The 27,795-nt window shown below is 32.1% G+C and overlaps 1 long non-coding RNA gene across 1 annotated transcript; it reads right to left on the bottom strand.

The window, feature by feature from the left end:
• Positions 1-27,763, bottom strand: LOC125505486. The gene is made up of 4 exons (XR_007282211.1): positions 27,504-27,763; positions 27,324-27,343; positions 170-288; positions 1-119 (listed from the first exon to the last, which is right to left on the bottom strand). It is a non-coding gene; the product is annotated as an uncharacterized LOC125505486 (long non-coding RNA).
• Between the last annotated feature and the right edge of the window lie 32 nt (positions 27,764-27,795).

Here is a 27,795-nt window from a genome sequence, read left to right on the forward strand (position 1 = left end):
TTCTGATATGAACCAAATTTATTATCTACATACAACATACGCAAAATTGTGGATTCATTTGATTTAAGCGACGTATGAAATTCACAGGAAATTGCACGCCAATGTAATTTTCTAAACAACTGAAACACTGACCCCATTAAATGCCCTTATTTTAATAATCTTGACCTACCTCAACTCTAATTTCTCTTTGGATATTCTTTTAAAAATTCCCGGAGCTCCGCGCTTTTGATTGCGTCCGTGCCCGTCTCCAATTACCATAACAAAACTGTCCTCGGTGTTGTCACATTTCTTAATTAATAAACGAAAATTAGCTAAGATAATATTATTTGTATAATTGTTATTAACAGAATATTTAAAATATAGAATAGCTCTTGCAACTGAATCGAAATGGAGTATGTGGTTAATTATTAGGGTTTAATTATTAAGGTCTTGCATAGGTATAAAGGACGAACGGTTCAAGAATGAGCTGTTGCAAAATTAGGATAAAGTGTTTATCAAAGAAATAACGCCATAAAACTATTGATTGTCTTCGGTTTCGGTGCTAATAAAAAAACAGTTCTTCTATCGGCACGGACAATTTTCTTGCAGTGATTCATAAATTGAACAATACAAACGAACGAAGTTTGCTTATTGTTCCCTATTTACCTACCCCGGGTTGTTTTTTCCATTAAATAAATTTTACGAAAATTTCAATATTTAAATGCAAAACATGTAAATAAAATGTTATGACTGTTTGTTATAATAATCAAACACATATAGGATTCTTCCATGAATTCCAAGATTTTTCCTTCAATGGCGAGGCTCCAAATTATTTAATGAAAAGTTCAAATAAAGTGGACTCGGCAACACTGTAAGACGCTTCCCCAATTAGCTGAACTGGAGGGCGCCACGACGTCTAATTACCCCTCCCCTTCAAGGTCAAGGGCGTAAAAGCGAAGCGCGGTCTTCGACCCTCCAATTAAAAATCTGGGAGAATTTTTATGACGTGAGGTTTTTCAATAATTGATCAGAAGTTTTTGTTTCTGGATCAAATGGAACGATTCTACATATTTTAGGTCAAGATGACTTTGGATATTTGGACGGGTGATTCAATAGAATTCTGGAACAAATGTTATACCCGAATCTACATTCTCCCAAGTCACTTTAAATGTTCTCCTATGGATTAGTTGCCAGCTTGAATTTCTGGGAACCTGTAGTTTAGTCAACAGTCTTCACGTTAATTTAAGCCACAAGCACACCAATGTCTTGAAGTTAGGCTCTTGATACAACTGTTTATTATCAAGAAAATTATTTCTGAAAAAGGTCGTTGATTGAAACTTCACAATAAAGGGTAGCAATAGAAACTAGGTTACGCTTGCAATGAACTAACCTGCAAGTCTACGTTAGAAACTTCAACTGCCAGTTTAAGGTAGAAATAAAGCAGTACAGAATTGCGGCACAATTAGCGCCAAGCACTATCGTTATTAAGGATCACTTATTTTTAGACTCAATTGAGCAGGCGAAACTTTATTACTGCTCAGCTCTTATTGACCGCCCAATAACCCTCTAATAGACTTTTAACGGATGCATTAAAAAATCTCTATCTTCAACTGTATACATATCAASACCCAGCAATTACATAGGGATAAATTTTCTGTTCCCAAGTTTATAAGCATTAGAGATGAAGGAACGTTGAGCTATCACGACTTCGAAGGGGGATATTTTCAGTTTATTTGTGGCTTATTTTTCCAGAACGTCGCTCAATATATCCACAACCCCTTAGCGATTGCATAGGTATGCGAACGCGCCGTATCGACATATTCGTAAACGCATGCGCTTTTTACACAGTTCCCTGATCGATTCCTGTAGGGAACGGGCGTTGCCTTGCGATTTCACCTGGATGAGGGATGCTCGGGGAGCGGGTTAAGTGCCAGAAGAAGGATAAGTGCGAAATATAGGAGTGTTTGTTGCTGGGATACCGCGTGCACAGATTCCAGATTTCACTTTTCCATTATAGACGTTTATCATTCGGAAGCCACCAGGGATGATTTCGGTAGATTAATATTGAATGGCATAAATGTGAGATTTGAGTTGTATACTTGAATCTGCAAATAAGTGTAATTTGTGGACAGCAAATCCCACTTTTTCCTGCATCTCGTCAATATTACTTGGTATTTACTCAACCGAATTACTTTACTCTCAGATAGTAACTTCTCAGCATAGGGAGTTTATACATAGCCACGGCTTGAAATGTTCTGTGCCAAGTCTGAAAATTAGTTGATTTCTCGCAATTTTAATACAAGAACAAGAAGAATAATCTGAAACACCACTTAATATAGAAATGAAGCAGGATGCCATATCCTATGCCGGACCTAAACGGTAAATACGAATTTACATAATTTGGAGAATTATTTCAGTCAAGCAGACTCTTCTTCGTGCCCTTTTATCTCTGGGTGTTTTGAATGCTTATACCTGTTGGTGCAAAATATAACGTTGATCTATTTTCTCCTTTTAACGGGTATGAGATTTATTTTCCTTCATTGTACATATAGGCATTTTATCTAGATGCAACAGTTATCTGCTGTTTTTATAGATTTTGTGGAAATTTCCCAATGAGCTGTACATTAAATTTTTATTGGGAATATATTTAAATTTGAATTGAATTTATGTAATTAGGTTTACGGCAACCACAGCGTTTTTGTGATAGACTGAAATACGAACAGTTCACGGTAAAACACACTTTATTTATTTTGTTCATCCTCCACTATGATTCATTTTATTAATTATTTTTGCTGTAGGTACTTAACTATGTGTTCTTACGTTTACTATAAGCGCATTTCAGATTATCTTTCTTTTTATCTTTAATAAATTTAAATGTTTCTTTCAGATTTTATTAAAGAATGTATTTAATGTTTGTCTCTAATTACTTTATTATTTTTTATAGCTAGATATTTAAGACTCAAACAAGGCTGTAAAATCAAAATTTAATGTATTTTTAATATAAGCTGACGATATTGCTATCTGCTTCATGTGGGAAACTTTTGTATTATTAATTCCACCAAAAAAAATAGTTTTATTAAAAGGTTCTGCATATTGTGAAATATAAAATACAATTACCAGATATTTAATTTTTTAAGTAGCGTAACCGCTTTTAAAAAATATAAATTATGCTCACGAGTAAAGTATTTTTTTTGGCAATATTGAAAATTGTGATTATGCAATGTTCTGCTTGCATTAAATTCTGTTACTTAAACGAAAAATTACTAACATCCCCAAAGCTCTTGTATCTGATTTTTCCGTGAGTGTCGGTTATTAAAAATTTCTTTCCTTTAAAAACTTATTTTTGCATTGTTATTGTAGACAAAAATTAGATTTTTATTTGTAAGATGTAATTGCATATTTGAACACAGTTTTTAGTTCTGAACAACCTTTATTATAACCAATTTCGATATTGTCCAAAAAAATGACTTTGTATTAATATTTGTTCGAAACTTAATAGTTTTCGAAATGCAGGGTGTCAAACTGTTCTTAACCAGTGTACATAAATTTGTGTTTGTGGGTTTTTTAGATCGAGGAATCCAAATTTTCTATGGCTTAGCTTGTAGTTGCAACGCAGAACAGACTATTTATTTTGAAAATGTCCTAGAATGCTATAATGTCAACACAGAACGATATTTTAAAATTCAAACAATTTCTAACGTTTTAAATGGCTCCAGACTGTTGCAGCTGGCGTTCTAGAAACTACAAGCTAAATCGTAAAAAAATCGGCTTCCTCGAACTAAAGAAACCGCGAACGCAAACTTCTTGATAGTAGAAAAACAGGTTAAAAATTTATTATTAAAGGAAAAAAATAGTTTTCGCTGTAACACCTTGGATCTCGGAAACTATGAACTTTAGAATAAGAGAAATTTGCCTAAAACGAATAATTTTTACCTGAAACAATATGTCAGTGACTCTTGTCACATTAGCTGAGGACCACCCTGTATATAAATAATTATTTAGACCAGTTATTTTAGGCAAATAATTTAATTTTGGAACTATCGTTACTGAACCTCGACGAATATTATGATGACTAAATCTTTAAATGATAAAAGTTGGAAAGTAAAAAAAATCTTGATTATATCGAATCTGGAGTTAAAATATACCTAAACGATATTTTAAGCACATTCTTGTTATCTGCACAAGTAGCTGTTTCTTTGTATATGTTTGTAGACATTCTAATGATGAATTAATTATTTTGAGAATGAAACGATCTCATTCATCATCATTCTCAAAATTGATTACATATTATTAAGTAATATTCTTTTTTATTTAGGAAATATTCTGTAAACGTGATATACGGAATGCATTGCAAAAGCGTGGCTTCTGAAATTCTCTTCCTATTTTCCACTTTGGCTCTGCAGGTAAAATTTTAATGTTTGGGTGCATTTAAACAATGCATTTAAGAAAATAAAAAACAGCTTTTTGACTTTTTGAAATATAAAATTCACCGCTTTTCAGCAGGCATATAAAACATCTTTCAGCCTCACAAAAACGAAAAAAAAATGTTTAAAGTTAGTTCGAAAGGTTTAGATATAGAGAACAGAACACTAAGCAGGTCGTTACCGGTTTGCGGTAGCAAATATGCCTCGCAATAGCAATTATTGAAATAATTAGTATAAAAATCTGACTTTATATTTGTTGTCTTAGAAAACAATAATAGTTTAGAGTCATGAAATAAGAAAAAGTATCGCTTAGTTTTGTATCCTCATGGTAAAGTTAAGTTAAAAAGATTGCAGGCGAGAGACAATAATCTACTTTTTAAATTATTTGCCGACGTTTTGACCTTTAATTAGGATTGCAGAATGCATCCCAAGGTACTTATTAGTTTTTAAATCTAGTATTTATATCTTATTTTATCCTGCAGTCCGAACGCATCGAACTAATGCTGGAATTGTCCTTTTTTTCCTTGTCCTAACTTTTAGGTATATGTGTATTCTCTCGTTGTAGCTACTCATGCAGTTTGCAAATGTCAACAATAATTACTATACGGAATCTCCTAAATCCTGTTAAGCTAGTTGACGGGGTGGTTGATCAAAAATCTTCATACCAATGGATTTTCTAACATGATCCCTTCTAAGTCAACCCCTTCTCAGAGCTGGGAATAAAGGCCGCGTTTTAATTGGTTTTTCCTATCTTTCCTGGGTTTCAGTCAAAGTGTGAGGTAAACATTTTTGAAACATCGTTTATTTCATTACGTTTCGGCGAGACAACAGCGCCATCATCAGATTTAAAATTGTACACAAACTCATGATTGGTAAAAATCAACGTCCTTTTAGGTCTCTGCCTTCTTGAAAACAAACCAGGAAAGAGAGGAATATCATAACAAGTACACGCAGTCAGGTAAATAAATCAGAATTGGTTTTTCCATTTTATCGAATTTAGCATCCAAAATGTGGCCAAGTAGGGACAAGAAGGGTAAACAACAACCGCTTTTATTTAATAGAATTTTTTAAGGATTTTTTATTATAATGTTTCTAAAATCGCACGGTTGCTGGATAAAATATTGAAGGATCTTCTTCAGTTAGGCAAGTACATTCGACATTTACCTTGATTCACATTTTACGTATTCTAATTTTCCGTATGGGACAGATTTTATACCCCCAACCAGCTTAGATATCAAAAATCATCACCAATTCCTTATAATAATTTCAGAATTTCAGGTGTTTCAAATGATTACTGTACCATTGAAGTGCAAAACCTAAATCTAAATCAGTATGGAGCCTAACGGTTCTTCGCCTCAAACTATAACGAAAAGATCCTCATTTGACATTCTCAAACTAAGCCCTTTTTGCATGTCGCTCTTCTTAGGCCCTTAGTCATCAAAATACTATTCATACCTGCTCTGCAAACTGCCATAAACTGAACGTACCCTTATACGTTCCCAGCAGCGTTTGCATATTTAAATTCCTCATTAACCCTTTCGGTGTAACTTTCTATGCGGACGTATACACTCCGAAATTTAAAATTCCATTTACCCGATAGCGAAAATAATATCGCTTACTCAGAGTCATAAAAGAATACATCATTTCCAACTCGAATGGCTCACAGAAGGCAGTCTGGCGCTTATTACCATACAGCGAATAAAGAGTCCATTAGTGGAGTGTACCCGGGCATAAAAGTATCAAGTTTTTTAAATGTGTCGAGAAACGGTGGGTAAAAAGACTTGCAGAGAGCCAGATAATTATTCTGCTCTACTTTTGTTTACATTGTTTGATGTTCTGTCCCTAACAAATCGCTGAACGTTCACACATCTTTTTTCTACTTACTATGCTTTCTTTATTCACGTTTCAGTTGGGTTTATAAATGTTTTCATAATACTGTCACGTTCTTGTCACTCATACTTGCTTTTCGGCGGCATTATTCGGAAACTTTTTCAAAAAAACAAATTTCAAATATACGTTAATTTTCTTATGAAGATGGTATGCCAATTGAAAAATAAATGCAAATTAAAAACATCAAAGTCCTAAAAATGCTGCTTAAATGAATTCTTGATTCTATGTAATATTTTTCTCTATTTTTCTAATATTTACTTTCTCATTCTGAACTGAGACAATGTGAATAAAACTTTGGAGATGTGCTTTATTCACTTTTTTTCCAATTTTTATGAGGCCTTAAAGCATTTTTCACATAAAGTTTCAGTAAGCAATCAATAACCCCGTACGAAACTCTGAAAACCGTTCCCCCAATACTCTGATAAATTTGCCGGTATAGTGCAAAGCTAATCTTCAGAAAATTGCTTTTTAATAAAAAGCATACGTATGGCAACTTTCGAAATAAGCGAGAAGAAAGTCAAACAAGTTGATGTTTGCTCCGAAGTTATTTTCATTTTAAAAGTCGGCAATGTCGAGGGCGCCTTGTGTATGTTTATGTAAGCACACAAATATACGTGATTTTCCTAACTTTTAATTTCGAAGTTGGCTTCGTATTAATAATGCCCTCGTTTACTTTATTGCGCGTTCGCTCTCCCGACTCGGATTAGTTAATATGCAGATTTTTCGGTTTAATTTTGCGTGAAACCCGAGTGAAATTTCACAAAAAGTGATTTTCACTCCCTTTTCCTTGGTGCGTGGAACTGAACTCCTGATTTTATTACTTAGAAAATCGTTAGATTAATATGCCTAATTTTTATACATTTTCAGATTATTTGAATCTCACCGTCACATAATTTGCTTTGTTAATCCAGCAAATTAAGTGGAAGATAAATTTGCTAATTTGGAGATACCGGCTTGAAAACTCCGAAATTAATATAAAAAGTTGTGAAATAATTGCGACTTTAATTGATCTAAAAATCAAAGAAACTGATCCAGAAGTAGAAGCTTCAAACATGCTTGATCTTGAATCTTCGTAAACCCTGCGTCACTTTTTTTGTGTGTCTTTCGAAGTCTAAAAAGTTTATAAGAAATTTTCTTTTATGCGTTAATTCAAAATATATTTTTTCTCAAAATATATTGATTAGTTCCTAATCAGATTCCCGTTTGATTTTATTCGCAAATATTGTTTTTGATTCATCAGCACAGCTTGCTTTAATTTTTGAAGTGAGATGGTAAATAGTTACTCTCTAGGTAAATAAACTAGATTTATTTAAGCAATGTGCATCCTCCAATTTTAATATCTATCTAAAATACCCCTTCATGTATTGAGTGATATTATAATGTATACTAACAGGAAATTTTCTTAGGTAAACTCCACCACTGGCTGTATAGTTGCAAGCAAATATATTTAAATCAAGACCATGACAGGTTTTAACTGTAGGTCTCATTTGCAAATAACCATACCCCATACTAAAACACAATCGGACATAACTTCTGCATCCACAGTAAAATATGAGATGTATAACAGATTATGCTACGTTTTACTGTTTCAGATTTAGAGATTTAAAGGCCTTTACTGGTTATTTACTACCTGGAGAAAAGAGCTGTTGGATTCGGAATCTGATAAATGTAACAACTTCTGCTACAAGCAGAAGAATTGTGGTAGAACCATTCAAGACTTTAACATGTTTTGGTTTTAGTTTGATTTTTTAATACAATATGCATTTTGGAGAGCTGCGTCAGTTTCCCTTCTGAATGAAAACTGCTTTAGGTCTAAACCTCCTGTTCAAACGAGTGCAATTTCCAATTCGAAACGACTTGGAATATTTACGGGAGATTCTCCTTGGGAATGCTCGCTTCCAAGAAATTGTAACTAATAAAGAATCGTGGAAATGTAGATTTCATTTCTGCTATGGCACATAAAAATTTATCAAATTTCGTTGCAGCATCTCACAAATACGAAACAACCGAGGCATAGTTTTAATAAAACGGAACTGTCCTCTCGGGGATTTAATGCTCTGGATTTTTCATTTCACTGTCTATGGGATTCTGATGCTTCACGCTTCCATGGATTACCGCAACATTATGTCGAGTATTATGTAAGAATTCTTCGACATTGTCTTTCACTCAATGTTCTAATGAATGGAAGCGGTATTTGTGTTAATATACAAAAAGCAAAACTGCAGTTTTTCGAACAGCTCCAAGTTCAGTTTTATAATTTTGAAAATTTCCACATATTAAATGCTGCTTCCAGAAAGGCATCCAGAAATGGAAATGTTGGTAAAATATATTACGGCAAATAGGTATGAATTAATTGATACGTAAAACGAAAATGTACATAYTTGGCATAAAATAGTACTTTCATGATTTTGAAGAGAGCTTTTCTAGCTTGMTAASCCAGAAAGGAAATTGTTTGACTCTTAAATTGATTGAAGGAGGCGAACGTTTGGACCTCCAATTAATCGAGCTTAAACTAAATGACGCATCAATTATATCTTGTAGTGAAAATATTAATGAAGCAAAAATATGTAATGAAAACAAATGCCAATAAGAAGTGGAGAGAAAATAAATAATTGGAAGAAAACCATTTCCACTTTTAAGTCAGCTATCTGGCCTTGCAACAAAACAATTTTTATATAAAGGAAAAGCGATTTTTACCCCTGAAATGCATGTCATCTTGTACACATTCGATGTATGGCTGCAAAAGACGAACAGACAAAGTTGATAATGGAAAAAAAAATGGAAAGTAAATATACAATCATTCAGTAAATCCAAGAATAACGCCTCAGATGCCAGCTAAAGTCAACCTCAGATGTAAACCGAACGAGAAAAAGATCCAAATTTACTTCAATAGTGCGTATAATCACAGCAATATCAGCAAAAMCTGTAAGTTCAGACGATAGTAGACTCAAGTGCTGCTTCACTTTTGAACATTTAGATTTTTTTTTGATAACTTATAAAACATTTAATGGAAATGTTTCCATAATTTCCGAGAAGTATGTATWTTTTACTTTCTATTTTCGCTCATAAAGTTTAGGTTYTAGATTAAGGCTGGTTATATTTTCTTTTGTTATCATAATTTTTATCTAAAAAAACATCTAATCATATTAACATSTAAAATTATTATTTTGTTTATTTATTTTAATTCTTGGTACTTTGTTTTCAAACCGTTSTATGTTTAGAGGTATTGAAGTTTTATGTGGCAATGATTCGTGGTATGCGAATTTGGGGGACTTCAGATGTAGGTGTTCAAGTGCAGAGCTCAATCAGAATTGTTTAATTTGAGAATGCAATAATCAAAATTCGGATGAATCCACCCTTGAAATTTCTCGAGAACTTTTTGTAATTCAGCATGCATTTTGTGGCATCAAATTATTTAATAAAATTTAATTTTTGATTTACAGTAAAGTTTGCGTTATTCTATTTCCACACATTTACTCACAACCTTTGCACTCAAAGAATCGCAGAAGCATTCCTGCAACATTAAGACTTGAATTTGGAAAATTTACTAGCACCTGCATTAAGATGGCAATGAACTTGGGCTATCCTAAGGATGTCGGCACTCTACCCATAGGAAGTCCAAGTAGTAACATTTGTGTCTATGTATGTGCACAAGTCCTACTTCATATGTTAATTTAAAACCAAAGTACGACTAAATATTTAAACCAAGTCGCATCTTTTGCACCACAATTCAAAAATGAAGTAACTTTATTATGGTGTTATATGAATACACAGGAAGCCATTTGGTATTTAACAATTGATAGCTTTAAATGTTCATAAACTCTTTCCCAGAAAAAGCTTAACCATAAAGGGGTTGATTTATCTGATGGCTGCAATAAAAATTCGGGTATGTAAATGTTCTTCTTGTATGTAAATCAAAAAATCTTAAATCAAAGCCGGGGTTCTCGTCTATCTACGACATGGGAAAGGCGAATTGCACAAAAGACCGCATTTCGCTTTAAAGTTACTTTGCATACCATATGCATCAAGCTGCGCTTTGTCCTGGAAGGTAAAGCTTTGAAACATTGCCAAGATGCTGGTGAAAGTCTGAGACAAATATTTCCTTCGTATTAAGTGTCAAACTTATCTTTAGTTGGCATTTTATTATAGTTTGTTGCTTTATTCTATTGTTAAAAATTTAAAACGTACAAAACCTGAAAAGCTGAATCAACAATCATTATGTAAGGCCCAAAAACGCAGGCACTGTATATCGGAAAGAAGGAAGCTTGAAGAATTCGTAAAATTTTATATTGAAATTAATGTTGAAAATAAACTTTGCGAGTATTAAATATATTATGTGAAGGTATTATTTGAGACGTCAATTTTGCGATTTCAGCCCACTCTGAAAATATATGGAGTTAGGGAAGGTACCACAAATAGTTTGAATATTCAAAAGAGACTTTCAATGCCATTCCTTGAAACTTGTGGGTTTTTCGGTTTTTCCAGGCCGTCTTAAAATGGAATTTCTGCCTTAAGAAACTTCAGGAATAAATTCCATTTTACAACGGCCTAAAAACCCGAAAAACCCACTAGTTTCAGTTTGAATATTATTGAAATTCGTCTGCGTATATTCTTCCCTCGAATAGTTGAACATATGTTTTGATTATTTTGTAAGTTTATTAAATCAGTAAGATAAAATGTATGCTTGTGAAGTTAAATGTTTTGTTGCTAATAATATATGATGAAAAATACTGTTTCGGTTGAAAATCATCAATAGAAGTAAACTTATGATACTAAAGCATTTTAATAAATAAAATATCTATAGCAATTAAAAATAGTCCAAATCTTTTAAAAATATAAATTGCTTAGAAGCATCAGGGAGAAATAAAATAAAAAGAAGGATTACATGATGATTAGTTCAATCGATAAAAAGTAGCGTAGCGATCAAATTTATTGAAAAACGTACTAGTCAATAACATCATAAAGTATAGGCTATTTTTACAATTGCATAAGAGGTTTAAAATAATATCATAACCACATCATTTTAAACAATAAATATGGACTGAGGTTACAATTCTTCTGAGCTTAAATATGCTATAGCGACAGCTCTTTGTTCTTGCCGAAAGTGAAACTTCTTACATTGCACCATTCCTGTTTACGATTTGACAAGCCGTCTTGTCGTCTGCGAGATTGGTTTTAATAAGAACATGAAGTAAAAGCGGGAAATAAGCCGATATATCCAGGAGATGGTTCCCCCTTAACTCCATTCCACCCCCGAGAAATCCATCGGAATGTCAAGAAATAATTGGTTCGCAGATGTGAAGATTTAATGTCGCTAAATACAGAAAAATGTATTTGTGATGTCAGTTTTATTAATCGTGCGATTTTTATATAAAGAAGCATGTACTTATAACTCAGATTTCAAAAGCATTGTCGTGACGTCTGATTTACTGAAAATTAATTTTACAAAAATCATCCTTCCAATGTTTTCCATCATTTTTCCAAATAAATCAAATTCACACACTTATTTGCGATGATAATAGGAGATACATTTAAATCCAAGTTCGTCAAATTTCACATACGAAAATTGTTTAGCAAAATTAATAACATATAGAAATCAGGTAGTACTTTAAGCCAAAGTACTTTCTATCATATGAAACAGTCACTACAACAAACACAGTGTTTTTAGGGGCTATTTTGAGATTAGTAACTGCTTCAGGTATTGCTTCTTACGCCTCTTTATTTAGTTAAACAAAGAGTACAAACTTTTTCTGGTACCACAGAAAGTATAAAACGCCGAACATATTGGTCATATTGGCTTACATATTTTATAAAAGGATGAGATCAACTTTTCTTATATCCAATCAAACCCTGGTTTTCTATTGGGATATTCGAAACTCCATTAAAATTCCAAAGAATCTACTTATAGGATTCAATATTCCTACAATTAGCAATACATTAATGCAAAATTTCCGCAAACTTCCAAATTATTTTACAACTTACCAAAACTGGTTAGCGAAGTACAGGAGATAAAAAACGAAGCAACAGAAGCAAGCACAGTATACTTATATTTCATTAATAGAAAATTTGAAATTAAATTAATACAAATGTTTGATATTGTTTCGCTGTTTGTTGAAGGTTTTTGGTTTTGGTGAGAAAAAAGTAAAAACTAAATTATAGAAAGTTAGAAAGGACGCCAGACGCATTTTTCTTCTAAAACCTTTAATCTTATCCCCAACTTCCTATTTTGAACATTTTGAATTGGAATCACAAATTATTAAACTACATACGCAGAACTACTATTCATTATTTTATATACGTTAAGATTAATTGTAGATAAAAAGTCATGAATCATGTATTTCCTATTTCAAAAGGAAACATGCCCGTTGGTTTTGCATATATCCTCTGTGCTCGATTTATATTGCTAATAATTACTTAGTTTACTTGCATTTTGAAGATTCGTCGTCTAAAGAACAAGGATGTTGGGGAATTTTCAAAAAACTAATTACACTATTTCCCTCGGTTCAATAACACGATTACAATGTTCACAATGGGCAAAACGACTTCGTAAATAGTCGGACAATCTGTTTGCGGAGACAAGCAGCGGCAAATTGCAATAAAGGTAGCAGAACTGAGATAAGAGCGAAAATTTGTTTGCCATTCCGGTATATTTCTATGGCGGAGGTACCACATTGCAGTTATGGCGGTTTCAGTGAGGAAAAATGCAAAATTCAATTGGCTTTAGCCTTGTGAGTAAAGTGTCGCCGTCCATAAAAGCCTTTTTCGACTTGTTTATAACGCCGGCGAGGTACTTTAAGCCGGCTTAAATCTTTTTGTTATATCGTTTGAAACTATTTTTATTTTGTCGCCAGTTTTATAGGAACATCTATTAAGCATGTTAGGTGGAACATCAATTACGCACCTTAGTGGCCTCGTTTCTTCATCATGAGAAGCGGAAATCAGGCTTTAAAGTAAGATGTAAAATGGCTATGAAAAACTCCGGATGAGACGTGGAGAGACTATGAAACACACAAGAAGAAATGTGAAACATCACTATGTGGATATTTACATATTATTCTTCAATTGGACTAAAGAATGTTTGATTTAAGGAGAGTTGGAGTAAGATCGTTGCTGGGAACACGTTGCATGTTTAACCTCAGTTTGTTCCCAATTTTTGTTTGTGGAAATGATATTCAAATAAGGAAACACGTATTGAATTGAAAACAGAAGAAAGTTATGTAGAAAAAGATTTTTTTTAATTTTATTTGACGTTCATTATTATTCTGAACCTGGATGGTATAAAATTTAATTTGCATGCAAGTTTGAATAGGTATTTTGAAATGTCACAGAAAATTGAACATTTTTTCTGAAGCAAAAACCGGTATAGTTTATTGTGATACGGTATGCTTCAAAAACAAGTTAAAAGTTGGTATATACGCAAAGATTTTTTAGCACTCATTATCAAATTTAAATTCTCCTCATGCCCTCAAAAATGAAGTAGAAATTCTTAAATTAGCTGCAAAATCCTGTTATTTCATTCATCTTTTAGGAGAAATAAGAACTATGTATTTCAAATTCCGTTGGGCAACTATACAGGATCATTCAAACTCGGCGGCTTTATTTGGAGGGCTTAAAATATAAAATAAAATTGTGTTTTTGACGTTATTAGCAGCAAAACATCAAGTTTCATCTGGACCAGTGAACTTTATTTTAAAATTATAGATCTAGAAAATTTGATAAACATTTCCTGTGACTACAAGAGGCAATTTATTTAAATTCTTCACTACTCTTGTGAGACATGTTGTTAAAAATGTTTAAAAATTAAAGTTTGCAAAACTTGCTGGTAATGTAAAACATATATCGATTAATTAATTGAATGGCAAAATAAAGTAAAAACAAATTGGTCTGTAACTTTCGGGATTAAAATATAAAGCAACAGGTATTTCCGAAATAACTTTAATACTAATATTAATCTGATAATTCCTCAAATAGAAAATTAATTCAAAACTTACCAAGATGCTAGACTTGTTAACAATGTACTGACAATAAAAACTAAAACAAACAAATGAAGCAAGCAAACTTTGCGATTTTTCATTAATAAAAAGTCGAAATCGATACTGAGATCTGATGTTATTTCGCTGATTGCTGAAAAAATTGACAACTAAATTATAATAAGTTAGAACGAAGACAAACCCATTTCCCTGTTTTTTTTTCTATTTCCTAAGTACAAATATTTTTTTACAAGTAGGTATCGAGGTTTTACAACCATAAATATTTTTTTAAGCCGATTGTTTACTTTTGATTACTTTTGAGTTTTTTAGAATGCGTCCATAGAAATAACGGTAATGATGAATGACATACATAAAATTTATGTAGATGAAACCACTATAATTGCTTCATTACAGTGCTAAAAGTCAACTGAAAATGTAGCTGAATAAAAATGTAAATTGTTTAAGTTTATTCATGATTTTTATTTTAGACTTAATTAAACTTTGATTTGATTTCACATTTTTTATTTTTTAGATGACATGCAGATCATTTAATTGGATGTGTACAATAGATATTATTATATGTAGAAACTTGTGTGAAATAAACAATAATAAAATGAAATAATAACAAAAAATTAGGATTTATTAGATGTATTAAATCAGTAGAAAATGCAAATAATGAGCAAATGTAGTTTTGATTTACAATTTGTTTAAAATAAAGCCTTTTGAACAACATAACAAAATTTGAATTTTGGAAGACAAATATGAAACGTTTTAGTTTCCAGATTACCTTTAAAAACAAAAGAAGTAACGAGCTGATTTAACAAAGTTCAAAAGTTTAAATAAACATTGAAATACACTGATACTCGTACTCGTATCTACAGCCAGTATTTCAGTAAATGCTTAATTTAAAAGTATTTTCAGAATGTACTTACTTGCCAGTTTTTTACTAGTTAAGCTTCTAAAAAGCTTTATTTTGAAATTATGAGTTGCGATTATACGTATCTGTTTGATAGAATTTATATCGTGTTTTAGATGGACAATTATTATAAGCAAAATATGTGTATCTTTAAAAAAACAAAAATTAAAATTATAAGTGTTAGTAGATAGAGTTTTCTTCTACTCACAACACATAATAACCGGAAAAGAAAGTTCCAAAACACAATTAACTCGGGTTAAAAAATATTTCTACTCTTCAAACTCATGTAAAACGTTTCCTACTTTAGTGAGTATAAGTCAAATAATTTTTTTGGATTATTCATATTTTGATTTTTCTAAACTACATTTTTTTCCTTGCCAAGGAGCTTTGGATATATGTGGTATGGTGTAAGTGGTGTCCCCTATGCTCAGTTACCCGAATCAGAAGAACTTCTTCAGGGCCGGATATAAAATTGTACAATCCTGTGCGCGTATAAGCAACACCATAGCGTTATTTTAGAGGGGCAGTGAATAATACTGCTTTTTACGAGGCTAAAATTACAAGTGCTGGTTAGACTTGATCCGGTAAGCGACTTTTTTATTGATTTCCTCAGGAACAGGTAACTTTATTGTTGTTGGGCTTAACATGTATGATATGCATTATTAATTTCAACCAAGGCTTAGTTTCCTTTTTAATAATTACAATTAAAATGTCTTGAGTAAGTTAACAATTACACTGTAAATAGTCATTATGATTAAGATCGGCATTGAAGATAAAGCAGAAGTCAGTGACCATGAAACACAAGAGAATCGCTGAACTAAAAATAATTAAGAGTTATTGATTAATTATTACGATATTCCTATCTTTCCTGGGTTTCAGTCAAAGTGTGAAGTAAACATTTTGAAACATCGTTTATTTCATCACGTTTCGGCGAGACAACAGCGCCATCATCAAATTTACAATTTTACACAAACTGCAAGCACCATTTCACAATTAAAACATGTTGTATAAAATTTATAATTTACAAAGTGTTAAAACATTCATCAGTTTTTGAGGAAAAAAAAAATTCTTTCTTCTGGGAGAGCAAAACATCGGAAAAAAATACCTCATGTTATTGACTAATTAAAGGAAATTGATATAAAGCTTTTACATAAATGATAGATAGATATGTGTTAACTTCAACATCAATCAAAACAATGAATTTTTATTGTACTGATGCATTTTAAAATGTAAATATTTTGATTGGATCTTGACTTAAAGAAATTTTGTATTTTCTGCAAAAGCCCCATTCTAAATAGTTTTTCACTTCACTTTCACTTTCACATCATAACGGAGGAACACTAAACGGATCGATATTTTTCTTTGGTGTGTTTCAGAGTAAAGCTTTTTCAATTGGAACTTGAAAACAACTTTGAAAAGTCGGAATTGTTTCACATGATTTCAGAAAATAGCTTTCGCCTCTGCCAAAATCAATAATTTTGGATTTGAAGTTGGGCAATCTTTAACAAATTTAATGTGTTTTTTTAATTCACGATTAAGTGTTGAAAGTGAAAGTAAAGCGAAAGTTGAAAATGAAAATAGTTTCAAATATAACTCGTTCGAAACATTAGAAAATTAGAAAAACTTATTTCGAAATTTCTGCCACAGAACATTTAAAGGGCAATAACTGGGTTTGGGAAGTTAATTCTTTATCTGGATTAATTCTTGATAATTGTGGATGTGGAGGCTTTTGAAAACATCCAGAAGCTGTTTAGACAGCGATTATTCAAACGGCTTCTATTAAAGCCAATAATTACAAATGTAGATGTCCCATAAACAACTTGTAGAATAAAATTTATCCGTAGAATGGAAGTAATCTATTTGGCACAAAAAGTGAAGAATAATCTTAAAAATTCATAAACTGTGGCCGACATCTTATAAAACAACGTTCTTATGTTATTAGTCAATAGGTTCTTCCTTAAAGTTCTTAATGTTTATCTAGATAGATCTTTTCAAAGAAAAAACGTAAACTGAATGATGAAAATTCCAAAACCAATTCCTAAACAGATTTAGTAACTCGATTAGTCACTACATTAAAAAAGAAAGTGAAACATGGGCAAATAGATAGAATACCTCAAAATATATGCAGATACCAACCATCCAACTAATTAAGCAATTAGATCAAACACATACACATAGCAAAATTTGACGACAACAATTTCCACAATCATAAATAGTGCATGGAATAACGAACAACAAAATATCGACATAAAGATAAAGCCACATTCAAGATACGATCTTTACATTGAACGTATTGATGTGCACTTAGCAGCTTATCATGTAGATCTGAAATCATCAATCATACGACACACGTTTATGAACTAAAACTAATTAGTACTTATAAAACACCCATTCGTGCAGATGCGTTTGCTTAATAAGCCAGTTTTTACGACTGGAAGTCCTGGCTGATTGTTCCCAAAGCAACCGGACATAAATCAGGCAAATAAGGTGGCGATAAGACGTTCAACCGATCAGCTGCCTAGTTTTATGGCTGAAAATACCTATGAGCATAAATTTCGCCTCTTAATTGGCTATGTATTAATAATAATTTTAATAAACTGAACGATAATGTGTCACTGTCAGAGCTTTACTGCTTTTAATAATCATTATGAAAAACAAATTTCTTTATATGGGTCTTGAATGTAGGCTGGCTTTCCTGCTATATATTTTCCGTGGTAATAAAAATCATTATTAATTTGTTTTCATTGAGATCTTGAAAAACGTATGAAGATTACGGCAGGCTACAATAATTCCATTAAGCAAGCATATATTTTCTTATACATTAAATGTGCACGGATTTCAAAAGAATACTTTTAAATGTTGGATTATAGAGTTGAAAGATTAGATTAGTACAACGTTCAGATGATTTTACTTAATTTTAAGACTAAGGAAAATAGTTCAGTGAATGCGGATTTAAAACGATTCCAACAGAATTGAAATAAAAGGTCAGATGTTTCAGTTTTCATCATGAAAAATTATAAATCTCTTTCAAGGATAGTCAACTCTCTTCATAGATTTTCCTGAGTTTGAATTATGCAAAAGTACGACGATTATTTAATATAATCAAATTATGATCTGAATAAAATATAAGAAGATTTAAAAATATATTTCGTACTAGAGTGCACAAAAGAAAGTGTGTTATTTTGGTTTAGTAGACAATTCGATGGAAATCGGATGAAAACCAAGGTTTAAAACAATAAAGTTAATGTCTAGTTAGTAAATTATCTACATGGATTTTCCTGAGTTTGAATTTGAGTTAGAATATTCAGCTGTTTATGCACTTTCAAATATATAAAAATGTTTGTTAAAGTGTGCGATTACATTTATATGATTGTTTTCAGATTTCAGTTCTTTTTCAGATACTAAGCGTGTTTCATATGACGTATCCAATCCTAAAACAATCCAGTTCACAAGAAATGAAAAGACCAAAACGCACTAAAATACGTAAAATACTTTAGTGGTTAGTTAATAATTTACCCATTGCTGCGCTATGTTTTTTAAATATGAACTTATTTTTGGTAAAAACATTACTAAGATAACTGCAGCTTAGAAATCAGTTGAGAATAGAAAGATGATAAGGTGTGCAGATCACCAAAAATTCAGAAGTTTTGTGAAATATTCAATTATTAAAAAAACGGATATACTTAATACAAAAGCTGTTTCCATTTTTGAGTCATCAGGATGGCTTAAATGTATCCAAAGCATTGGCCAAAAGAAAATAATAGTGATTTTCTTCTGCCGCTGTCTCTTGGCTGATTAGCCCAAAAACTTGAACAAACTCACCAAAAACAAAATAATTCCTATTTCTTCACTTTTTACTTCCACTAATATTTTGGATTATGGCGTTATCTTCAATCTATTGCATAATATTATTTGTATTTTGAAAACATTTTCGCACTCGTTTTGTACAGATAAGGGTTTTATTTGCGCTTCTGAAAAAAAATTAAAATAATTTTTTTAACATGTAATTAAAGAAATATTTTTGTACATAAAGAAAAGGGATTCAGTTAAAAATAATTAACTACAGTTTTATTTTCACTCTCAGTAAGCAGGAGATAAATGTGGTTGGAAGTTGCAGTAATAAAGTTCATATTATTCTTTGACATTGGGAAACACTATCTTAATTATTTTCTAGCTACTTAGAAAATGAAAATAAAGTTGTAAACATTTGGCATTGTCTGTCACTTAACAAGCTTGAAGAAATATTGAAGAAAATTATGGAAAGTGAATACAGAGTTCAACGAAGATTGCAGGAACATTAATTGTGCTTATCTGGACAGATTCAAGCAATTGTCGAGCACTTAAATGTACATAAACAAGTAAACAATAACCTGCAAAAAGTAGCAGTAATTTGACGCTTTTTCCAAATCCAATCTTTCTTTAAAATCATCTTTCCTTTCATACTTTTTCGTTGCTTTATTCTAAAAACCCCAGGAGTATGACGGTCTTGCGAAGAATGAACATAGTAGAATTAACGGTGAATTGTATTTAAAAAAATTGACAAGAACATTAAGCCGGACTTTTAAAATCCTCAGTTCCTATTTAGTACTTATCCCACATAATATAACAAATTAGTTACATTGCATTTTAATGAAATTAAACACGTATAATGAACAGTGCGCGATGGTAATCGTTCGAATAAGGCGTGCCGAGGTTGCCAATATGGTTAGCGAATTGCATTCCTGCAAGGCTGCCGATTTTTATGCATGGTTTAACGTGGTGCAACGTGTCGTGGAAATGTGCTTTTTATTTACAAAAACTGAAATATTTCACAAAACAGTCTATCTTCAGCTAACTATTTGAGCCATCTCGTGCAAGCTAGGCAGCCTATTTTTGCCGGACTTGTTTTCGAATCGCCTAATGTCCAACTTCACAGGCATAGCATGAATCGGATAAATTACATGGCACAGTTTGTAAGTGTTAAATGTTCTAATCAAACATTTCATCCATATAAAGCCAAGGCAAAAAATAGATGTGTGCACTGTGCAGCTTTCAAAGCTACCAACAATCGATGCCAGAAAATTACAAAAACTGAAAACCCAGAAATTTACAGTTGTAAACTCCTCAGTCCTTTATGTGGCAATTTAAAATACTACATAATTTAATTCAGGCTCTTTTATCATAACGAAAATGAAACTTCCCTTCTTTCAAATGGAAATAAGGCTCAAATTCAGGGGAGGTGTAAAATTTGTTTCTCGTTCGCAAACAATTATTGATCTTAAAATAGAACCGCGATGTTTAAATACAAAATTAGTTCATTCGGTAGCTTTGGTTCCTCATTTCCTATCGCCCCGGGATCTTCAAGCAGTTCTGCTTCTCTCATTTGGAACCCATTCGTAGAAAGTCGGCAAAGACGATTATAGGGGATCATCACTGTATCTAATGCTCTCTCGTCACGATTGTTTGATAAGAAAATGTTGCAGCATCAGTGTTTGAAAAATAAGACAATTTTTTAAGTATGATTTATCCCTAACAATTGAAAATAGCATTTGATTTGATGGAACTAGCTTAGAAAATCATACATATTGCACAAGCTTAGATACGATGAAATAAAATATCTGTTTAAAATACGTCTAATCTTAACAGTTCGTTGCTGACCCATTTTCAACCCCTTATCGGCCACCAATTGCAGCTAAATTGATAATCACCTGCTTTTACCTAGTAAAGAAGACTACTACTGCCTGCCGTTGCATAATTATTAACCGATGGGTATCCGGAATCAATCCACCTGCATTTTTTCACATCATGTCTTAGTCGCTGTGTATTCGTTTCACATTTAATACTAAGCAATTGAACTTCCGCTGTATTTTGGGCTGTAAATGTGTATCAGCGAAAATATTTTGCCTCATTAAGTATAAAAGAACGAGTGTACTGCGACTGGAGTAATTGCGTGCTAAAGACCATAGATGGATTGCAAAGGTGGCCAATATCCGTCAAACTACACTATACTTAATTTGTACTTTTTAAATTTAATTAATTGGAACGTGTCATTAAAAACGCATCTCTAGATAACTCAGCAACATGGCATATTTAATACATAATACATGGGTACTTGGTCATTTAATGGGACCATAAATTCGCCGTACAGATGTAAAATTGCTTGTATGATTAATTAGTATTTTCTTGGTCGATAGATTGATGAGATCCAACAAATTAAGGAAAAAGTTGTATTTATAAAACCAGTGAACAATTGCAGCAACATAAGACGTTTGTTTTTGGCAAGTTAGTTTAAATAATTTCACTAAAAGCATATTTTGTCTCGTATCAAACAAATCCTTATTGAAAATACACAGAACATGCACTTTTTAACTGGATAAACGCTTAACGATTATGATGGCGAGACAAAGAAATAGAACCTTAGTAAGAAACATGCACAAGTACGACAGAACTAAGAATTAAGTAAACTGCGTTCTTCAAATTATATATTGAATATAATAATAAGTATATTGAACAAAATTCCAGAATAAAAAGATGTTTTTAAAATCTTTGGCACTACAATACCTACACGAAGAAAAAAATATTAGTTTGGTTTATTAGACAATGGATTCTATTGAAATCGGATCATAACCAAGGCTTAAAACAATAAAAAGGATGTTGCATATTACATATAATAAAAAGTACATTTTAGGCTGATACAACAAATATTTAAACGTGATAATTTACAGCATGTAACTTCTATTCTGACGGACTCTTCAGTGTAAATCATAACAATTTGTGATAATTATTCTATAATAGTCTAATCTAATATTATAAATTCAGGCACCACCAGGACCGGTTTAGAGTCTATTAGCTTTCATCAGCTAGCATTGGGTGAATCAAGTGCAGGTTTCGCGATCGCTAATTTCAGGATAAACCCATCTGATGAGAGCTAATAGGCAAGAAACCGGTCCTGGAGGTACCTGAGGTTGGCGAGTCTCAAAATTTGCACTACCTTACTTACATAATTTTTAATGAACAGTAGCAAAAGTGGAAACAACAACAATCAAGGAAATTTCTTAGAAATTAAGATCTTATGAAATTAAATAGTGGCGAAGATTATTGAATCTTCATCATTAACAACATAAACTTAAAAGTAAAAGTTAAATAAGTTCTAGTATTATCAGAAAAGTTAGACTTTTTTGGCCACTGCTTAATTGACTGATGTTAAATTATCGCTCGAAATACTTTTGAGGATGCAAATCATTTGTACTTGTGAAACATCGGGAATTAATAACTTTTCACGAAGGCTTGAAATAAAAGTCAGCAAAAACTCACTAGTTTCAATTCCAAGAATTCTTCTGACCACGATTGACTCTTGTGCTAATAAACCAACCATAAATAAACACATGTTTTTACAAAATGATAAGGTTATTTAGTACGAAAATAAGAGCACTTAAAAAAAGTACAAACTTTGCATCAAATATCTGAAAATATTGAAAGCAAACAATGAAGATTTGAAATTTATCAAGATCAGCAAAGAAGTCAGACATTTGGAAACTGAAAACTTATAGGCAACGTATAATAAATTTTTAATAAGTAAGAAGTACAAAGCAAGTTTATATTTAGTGTGAAGAATTATTTCAGTTAAGTGAGTGGAATCCAAGCCAGATTTTATACTTCAATAGCCACATTTTCAAAAGTGATTATTTTCTGCTGATCAGTTCTATACAACCATATAAAATAAAACAATTAAACTATGGACCAGCGGTCTAATACCCAAGAATTACTGCAGAAAAAGAATTCTGTTCAAAGTGATTAACAAATAATATGAAAAATTTAAGATCGCATTAGTTCTGCAATTTTTTTAAGAGAATGTGTTTGTAATTGCACAAGAATCTCTGAAACTTATTATGGAGTTTTCATAGTGCAATGACAAATTTCAAAATTAAGATTCATGCACTTTTAATTCGACATTTTAACCACCAGGAATTTCTCATATTTGTGAAAAAGATCCTTACGTTAAGCTTACGCATATGAAGCGTTAAATTATAGTTTTAACTTTTTGCTAATCTGTACTATTTTTTCGACTGGTTGAATCTGTTTCAAGGAATCAAATAGATTTCAAATGTATGATTATAAAAGGATTTTTCCTAGTTTCACCCCAGAAATCAAATTTACATTTTCTGCAACATTTGTATATCCTGGTATGTTAAATGGGGTTTACCAATATTCAAAAGTGGCAAAGAGCTTAATAAGCAAAACAAGTGGAAATAAATGTGAAGGAGCAACCAGCAAAAAATCGAACAAAAATGCAGAGAATGAAAATAGCAGATCACTTTCAAATATTTTGTACTCGAGATTTTTACATGTTCATAAAACCTAAAGTAACTTTTCATGTTCTATTATTTCCTTCGTTAGTCTAATAATTGTTATACAGATGTATATTTAACGGACCCCGAATGAGCTGGTACTAATTTGACTGTTTAATATGTTTTGTTTGCATGTTTTTCTTTGACTGGACATTAATTAAGCATGGTTACATTTGACTTTCTGTTTTCTGGAGGCGTTTATACAATAATTTTAAGAAAAACCTCCATTCAATGCAAGCCTTCTTTTAACGAATTACTAATGTACATTTTTAAATGACTGAAAATATTTTCGAAATTTAGGTTAAAAGTTCGTAGAAGGTTTTACTACGCTAGAAAACGTCAATTATGTGAAAACCCACGTCTTAGGCAAAACTTTTTCAACTTAACATTATCTAAATTTAAAGTATTTTAAGCTAAGTACCCTCCACTTCTCTTGCCAGAAATGGATGGCCCAGTTTCGCAGAAAAATTAATTTTCTTAAGTGTTTCGCTTAACTGCCACTACTTCATTAATTCGTTCCTTTCATTGGCAGAAAATGCATTCTAATTTATATACATAGATTTTTATTCACTTTTATTGTTTTATTTGAGGAATCAGTGCAATATTGAAAATATAGGTATTTAAATTTAATTCGTTTCTAAAAAATCAGCCAATAATTCATTTCCAAAACTGAATCTACTCTCGTTCACAAGATGATTTCTTTAGGAATTATTGCATAAAACTTCCACTGTATAAATTATTCGTGCCATTTTAACTAATCCCACAGACTTGCAAACGATTTTGGAAATAATCGACGTTATTTATCACTGCGGTGTTCTGCTCAGGTGAAGAGTTTTCACAAAATAAATGATTGCTAATAACGATAATTAGTTAGCGAACCAGAGGCGATTAATGTCGCTAGAGAAGTTTAACAGCATGTACAAATACACGCCTTAGTATCGTGTTACAAACCAAAAATGAATGAAAACTAATTAAATTATACAACACAAAGCAACACATTCCGCGTCTATATATCCTTGTTTTCTGCATCTCTTCTTTCCTATTTCTCACGAGGACTGATCACAGAACCGCACTCAAAAATATCGAGTGGGGTGCTAATATATGTAAAACCGTGCTTTCAAATTAGAAACTTATAGCAATTTTATGGTAATTTTTGTATACTTCTCATCAACGCTCAATTTACTAGACGTTTATTTTCGTTTTCCGAAATTGTATTTTTAGCTAAAGACTAAAATAATATCAATACAAGATCAAAGTCATGTAGTATTTCACAGGATGCAAGCTAAACAGAACATTTCAGTCGAATACCATCCTGTAGAGAATAGGTATGGAAACCATAGGAGTGGTGGAGTATTTACAACACAGTTTCTCTCCAGATAAGAACCATAATTACAAGAGCTTGTAGGCCTATTACTATTTAACGCAAAACATAAATTTTATTTCGATGCCTACGCGGGTCACAATTTCACCTCAGAACCATACATTTTAATAAGTCTGGTGAGTGGGCTAAACATTTGGACCGGAACTTGTTACCAAAGTTGAATTTGTTCGAGTTGCCTTTAGTTGAAGAGGCAAATACCGATGTATTATTCGTAATGATACTGAATAAACCGATGCAACTTGTAAAAACAAGCTCATTACAGTGACCGTTGAAGTTCAATGAAGCTCCTCTAAGGAAGCTTAAACTTTGATACAAATAGTAGGTGTTAAATATAAATAAAATGAATGCATCTCAAAGAATCAAAAGGCTTTAAGACAGGTTTACCATCAATTCCTGAGTAAGTTTTTTGTCATTTTATATTATGTTATAATACTACTAACTTCAACATTCTACTAATTATTTTATTTTCCTTCTTCTGGCGTTTCCCCCTAAGTTATTTGATATAATTCAAGCGCAAAAGTTAGTTAGCCATTAGGTGAGAAGCTTGTACCTTGAACCTGACTTTTCAAGACTTTATTATTGCCATATTTTCAAAACTCAAGACTCTAACTAGGGCCGGGGCAAAGCAAAGGAAAATTTTGCAACTTTATTTTATCACTTCAATTTTTTCCGAGGTACAATTACACATTGTACTTTTCGAAATCAGTCTACTAAATACAATCGATCTTCAGGGTGTGATGTTAGCCTAGAAAAAATGTCTTAAGTGCGAGTTAATTAGCGTTAACTGCGAGTTAGTCAGCATTTAGTCAAAAACTATAACCAAGGGTGGATTCAGAGGAGGATCATCGGAATCACGACCCCCGCACTTTGTGTTGGGTTTATGTCGACTAGTGATAGTTTTTCTAATTTCATAGACAATTTAAAAAAATAAATACTGTGTATGATGGCAAACTCCAACGCGAATGACGCTCATATTATGGTGTTATTATAATTATATGGTGCACCAGCTACTTCAGTATGAATGAATAAGAATCTCTCTTAATACAGGCCCGATTTGGATCATTGAAAATTCGGATTATAATGCGAGTAATTTTGTCTAAAAATCGTACGTTGCAAGATTGAAATCGGTTGCGAAACTTGACAGTCATGAGAGTTTGAAAGTCGAAAAGACGATTTTGCCAAACAAAAGTTATCAATGTTTTCTTTGTGGATTTAAGGTCGCAATTTTTTTGGGAATTTTTCTGTTTTCATTGCTGCCTCAGATTGATGCGGAAACTTTTTTTTTGCTAAGTTACTACGAAAACGCTGTTATTAGTGAATAAAAGCACTTGAAAAACTTACCTGGTTTAGCCGAAGAAAATTCTAAGCATACGAAAGAATGTGCGTTATATTTTCGAAAAAGTCGTAATATAAAATTCACAAATATGCACATGCGGGCGGCGTAAATGCTATCAAAACTACAACCCTGGTTGCCATCTACTTCCAGAAAAGTTACACCTACCTTTAACGGTTTTGATCTGGATTCTGCGCGATTTTAACATTAAAATATAGCAAAAAAATTGATTTGCAACAGAAAAACATTAGTGTTGATGATTAATTTTGAAAAGTTGAGTGAAAATGATTCAAATTTTGCAAACACTTGCTATCCCTCATGAGCAACAAGAACCGTTCAATTTAACGTGCAATTCACAGAAGCAAAATTACCTAATTATCTAGTTTAAGTTCTTCTGGATTTCAATGGTGAAAACTTACTTTTGCTATAAGTTCCCTTTTCTCTCTACTAACTATAAATCCCGCTACTAACACTTTCTTAATGGATTTTCTACCGAAAATCAATTTTTCAACCACTTCGAGGTTCTAAAGTTTACGATTTCCCTTGTTTTGGTTGAGATAGCTAATTTAAATTATTTAAAAAGTATCAACCGATAACCAAAAATAAAATACCTACATAAAGTGTCTAACCAAACAGCTTTCAATACATGTTTAGACACTAACAGTCCACTTTAGGAAACCTGGAAAGTCAATTTTTGAAAGTTGAGTAAAAATCAGTTTTAATTTGAAAAATCGAATTGAGCATTCAAAAACGGTTCAATTTAAGGTTTAATTTAAAAGAGAAAAAACCTGTAATGATGCATAATGCAAATGACGCAAATTACCTGCCGTGGCTCTAAAAAGTAATAAATTAACAACAGAAAGTTAATAGCTTCACATATTAAAAGAAATTTCTGTTGAGAACCTCATTCGTTAACGTATAATGTCTGAGTTTAAATATATTTAACAAAAAGAAAATTCGAAAAATTTCAAAATCAATCCAGACACTCCCTCGTCGTTCCTCGTCGAATAAATATCACAATTAAACACAAGCCAATAATATGGGACTAAAGACTCATCTACTACATCTGCATGACAACCAGGCGAAAATAATGCCAAACTTACCGAAAGCTGCATCGTGCCACCTGGAAAGAAAGCAAAACATTATTTAGTATTGCACAAACTTAGCCAAAAGTTTAATTATTTTGAATGAACCTAGGAAATAAAGAGAAATAAATATGCCACAGTAAAAACAACTTCAGTTGCTTCCCCAAAAACTCAACTCAGATTAAAATTCATTCTTACCAGCTTTCTGCAAGATGGCCTTATTCTCAATTTTCTACCCAATAATCTTGAAAGGACTCACACTACTCTTGAACACACAATAAAGATCAACTCCGAGAAATAATATCAGAAACCGATAATCCGATTCCGAAGGCAGTGAACTACAGAATAGACGTGATAATATAGTTGTTTGCTGGATCGTCCCTTTGGGTGTATCATTGGCAGTTCATTTTTCGTTTTTTCATTGTTGACTGTTTTGCAGAAAGTGCCTGTATGCACGCAAATATCTGGTCAAACTAGTTTGGTGCCCGTG

This window comes from Dendroctonus ponderosae, unplaced genomic scaffold (genome assembly GCF_020466585.1).
Source record: "Dendroctonus ponderosae isolate FM_Combo_2020 unplaced genomic scaffold, Dpon_F_20191213v2 Dpon_F_20191213_8, whole genome shotgun sequence".
Classification (NCBI taxonomy): Eukaryota; Metazoa; Arthropoda; class Insecta; order Coleoptera; family Curculionidae; genus Dendroctonus; species Dendroctonus ponderosae.